Here is a 4648-nt window from a genome sequence, read left to right as displayed (position 1 = left end):
TGCGAGCACGGGGAGAGAGCAGAGGGAGAGAGAGAGAGAGAACCCCCAGGGAGGTTCCATGTTCATGGCAGAGCCCAACATGGGGCTCCATCCCAAGACCCTGGGATCATGATCTGAGCCGAAGCCAAGAATTGGATGCTCAACAGACTGAGCTACCCAGGACACCCCCATGGAGAAAAAGTTTTAAATTTTAATGAAATGTAATGAATTTTAATGAATTTTATCAACCTTGCCTTTCATGGATTGTGCCTTTGGTGTTATATCTGAAAAGGCATCATTGTACCCAAGTTACCTGGATTTTTTCCTATCTTATCTACTAAGAGTTTTATAGGTTTGCATTTTACATTTAGGTCTGGGATCCATTTTGAGTTAATTTTTGTGAAGGGTGTAAAGTCTATGTCTAGATTAACTTTTTTTTGCATGTGGATGTCCACTTGTTCTCACACTATTATTTGAAAAGATATTTTGTATTCATTTTATTTATTTTGCTCCTTTGTCAAAAATCAGCAGATTATATCTGTGTGGGTCTATTTCTTGTCTCTCCTCTGTTCCATTGGTATATTTGCTTATTCTTTTACTAATATCACACATCTTGATTAATTTACTTTTATTCTTTTTTCTTAAAGTCAGGAAGTATGAATCTTCCAACTTTATTTACCTCTTTCAATATTGTGTTAGCTATTCTGTGTCTTTTGCCTCTCTCTATAAAACTTAGAATCAGTTTGTCAATATCCACAAAATAACTTGCTGAGATTTTGATCAAGGTTTCTTTGAATTTAGAGATCAATTGGGAAAGAAGTGACATCTTGACAGTATTGTGTCTTCCTGTCCGTGAACATGGAGTATCTTTCCATTTATGTAGTTCTCCTTTGATTTTATTCATCAGAGTTTGTCCTCATGTACGTTTTTACCTGCATGTTTGTTGGATTTATATCTATCTCATTTTTTAGTGGAAATTCAAATGGTATTGTGCTTTTAATTTCAGATTCTACTTACACACTGCTAGTATATGGGAAGTGATTGACTTTTGTGTATTAGCCATGTATTCTGCAATCTTATTATAATTGCACATTAGTTCTAGGAGTTTTCTGGTGATTCTTACAGATTGTTTATATAGGCAATTCTGTTGTCTGCAAACAATGAGGTTTTTTTGCTTCCCAATCTTTGCGTCTTTTATTCCCTTGTCTTGTCTTATTGAAATAGCTAGAATTTCCAGTACGATTTTGAAAAGGAGTGGCGAGAGGGGATGTACTTGATCTTAGTGGAAAAGCTTCACTCTCATTTAATATGATGTTAGCTGTAGGCTTTTTTGTAGATGTTTTTAATCAAGTTGAAGAAATTCCCCTCTCTTCCTAGTTTACTGAAAGTTTTTAATCATGAATAAATGTTAGATTTTGTCAAATGTTTTTATTTTTCTTCTATAAATATGCTCATGTGATTTTTATAGCCTGTTGAGGTGATAGAATACATTAATTGATTTTTGAATGTTGAAAAAGACTTGCATACCTGTGATATATCTCACGTGGTCCTAGTGCATGACTCTTTTTATATGTTGCTGGATTCAATTTTCCAGTATTTTATTAAAGATTTTATATCTCTGTTCAAGAGAGGTATTGGTGTGTAATTTTCTTGTAATGTCTTCAATTTTGGTTTCAGGGTAATGTTGGCCTCAGAGAATGCATGAAGAAGTATTTCCCCTGTTTCTATTTTCTGAAAGAAATGATAGAGGACTGGTATTCCCCACCCCTTAAATGTGTGATAGAATTCACCAGTGAACCTATCAGGGTCTGGTACTTGCTGTTTTGGAAGGTTGTTAATTTTTTATTCAATCTCTTTAATGGATGTAGGCTTATTCATATTGTCTATTTCTTCTTGTGTGAGTTTAGGTAGGTTGTGTCTTTCAATGAATGGTTCATGTTGTTTAGGCAATCAAATTTGTGGATGTAGAGTTATTCACAGCATTTCATTATTATTCTTTTAATGTCCATAAGATCTGTAGTTATGTTGCCTCTTTCATTTCTGATATTAGCAATTTGTGTCCTCATTCTTTTTTCTGAATTAGTCTGGCTAGAGGCTTATAATTTTTTTTGAACAAGAAGTGTTTTGTTTTATTGGTTTACTGTATTGATTAACTTGTTTTTAATTTCATAAATTTTTTTGCTCCAATTCTTATTATTTCTTTGCTTTTGTTTACTTAGGATTTAACTTCCTTTTCTTCTACTAGTTTCCTAAAATGAAAGTGGATTGTTGGTTTTAGATCTTCCTTCTTTTTTTTTAATGTTTATTTATTTTGAGGGGGTGGGCAGAGCAAAAGGGAGAGAGAGAATTCCAAGCAAGCCCCACACTATCAACACAGAGACCAATGTGGGGCTTGATCTCATGAACAGTAAGATAATGACCTGAGCTGAAATCAAGAGCCAGATGCTTAACTGACTGAACCACCCACATTCCCCAGAGAGAGAGAATCTTAAGCAGACTCCATGCTCAGTGCCTGATGTGGGGCTCAATCCCACGGCCCTGGAATCATGACCTTAGCAGAAACTGAGTCAGCCGTTCAACCAACTGAGCGACCCAGGTGCCCCTTGCTCTTTTTTTTTTTTTTTTTAATATATGCATTCAATGCTATTCATTGTCCTCTAAACACTCCTTTTGAAGGATTCCCCAAATTTTGATAAGATATGTTTTTATTTTCATTTTGTTCAGTATTTTAAAATACGTTTTGAGATGTTTTACTTTGACCCATGTGTTGTTTAAAGGTGTGCTGTTTAATCTCCATGTGTTTGGGATCTTAAAGTATCTTTATATTATTTATTTCTAGTTTTATCCACTGTGATCTGAAAGCAGACATGGCATTATTTCTATTCTGTTAAATTTGTTGAAGTGTGTTATGGCCCAGAATGTGGTTTATCTTGGGAAATGGGCTATTTGATCTTGGGACAGATGTGTGTTCTGTTGTTAGATAAGGTAGTCTTTAGAAGAATTATCATTATAAAAAAAATTTAGTTACTACTGTAATTATTAGAGCTTGGAGTTGAGGCTGCTGGTTGGACAATGAACTTACAAGTGTAGGTAGTATGCTACATGATGGGCAAGTCTTTTGCTAACACTGCAAACATCTCTAACACAGTGAGTTAAGTTTGATAGTAATTCTTGCTACAAATTAAAAAAAATTATATTACTAGTTGTTTCTGATAAGTGGATGTAAGTTTTTTATGTTATTTTTATAATAGAAATATTTTGAAATTAATTGATTAATACTATTTTTTCGTAGATACAACCATGTCATCTAAAAATAATGAGTTTTATTTCACTTTCAAAATTCTTTGAATTTATTTTCTTTACTGCCTTAATGCACTTCCTAGACTTTTCAATAAAATTTAGAATGTAGTTCTTCCAATAAATGTTCAAGCAAAAATGAACTATTGGGACTTCATCAAGATAAGAATTTTCTGCACAGTGAAGGGAACAATCAACAAAAACTAAAAGACAACCTTGGGAATGGGAGAAGGTATTTGCAAATGACATATCTGATAAAGGGTTAGTATCCAAAAATCTATAAATAACTTATAAAAATCAACACCCAAAAAACAAATAATCCAGTTAAAAAATGGAAAGAAGACGTGAATAAACATTTTCCCAAAGAAGACATACAGATGGCTAACAGACATATGAAAAGATGTTCAACATCACTCATCATTAAGCAAATACAAATCAAACCAGGAAACAACAGATATTGGCGAAGATATCGAGAAAGGGGAACCCTCTTACACTGTTGGTAGGAATGCAAACTCATGCAGCCACTTGGGAAAACAGAATGTAAGTTCCTCAACACTTTAAAAATAGAACTACCCAATGGCCCAGCAATTGTACTCTGAGGTATTTACCCAAAAGATACAAAAATACTGGTTCAAAGAGATAGATTCACCTTGATATTTATAGCAGCATTATCAACAATAGCCAAACTATGGAAAGAGCCTAAATGTCCATCAATTGATGAATGAATAAAGAAGAGATGGTATATATACATAATGGACTATTAGTCATCAAAAAGAATGAAATATTGCCATTTGCAATAATGTAGGTTGATCTAGACAGTATTATGCTAAATGAAATAAGTCACTCAGAGAAAGACAAATACCTAATGATTTTACTCATATGTGGAATTTAGGAAACAAAATAAATAAACATGGAGGCGGGGGGGAGAGGCAAACCCTAAAACAGACTCTTATGTATGAAGAACTGGATGGTTACCAAAGGAGAGGTGGGCAGAGGGATGGGTTAAATGGGTGATGGGTATTAAGGAGTACATCTGTGATGAGCACTGGATGTTGTATGTAAGTGATGAATCACAAAATTCTACACCTGAAACTAATACTACATGGTATGTTAGCTAACTGGAATTTGAATAAAAATATGAAACTAAAAAAAGAGAAAGGAAGAAAGAAAGAATATTATCCCACACAGGGATTCATTCTTGCCCAGCCCTTTTGTAGGTACTCTTTTATTAAGATAAAACATTTTCTTTTATCCCATTACTAATTTCTAAAGTTGTTCCAACATTTCTTATAGTTGTTGTTTGTGGTGATATTTTTAAGTATGCAGGATTCTCTGTGTTGTCTAATTTTTCCTGTGTCTATCAAAATGATTA

General features: G+C 33.7%; 1 non-coding gene across 1 annotated transcript; it reads left to right on the top strand.

Annotated features, from left to right (window-relative positions):
- Positions 1 to 3008: 3008 nt before the first annotated feature.
- Positions 3009 to 3161, top strand: LOC122218841. Its single transcript, XR_006202150.1, has one exon. It is a non-coding gene; the product is annotated as a small nucleolar RNA SNORA62/SNORA6 family (small nucleolar RNA).
- The last annotated feature ends 1487 nt before the right edge of the window (positions 3162 to 4648 follow it).

The sequence above is a fragment of the Panthera leo genome, chromosome B1 (assembly GCF_018350215.1).
Source record: "Panthera leo isolate Ple1 chromosome B1, P.leo_Ple1_pat1.1, whole genome shotgun sequence".
NCBI classification, from domain to species: Eukaryota; Metazoa; Chordata; class Mammalia; order Carnivora; family Felidae; genus Panthera; species Panthera leo.
The sequence above is the reverse complement of the archived record's forward strand: the minus strand, read 5'-3'. Positions and strand labels throughout refer to the sequence as shown.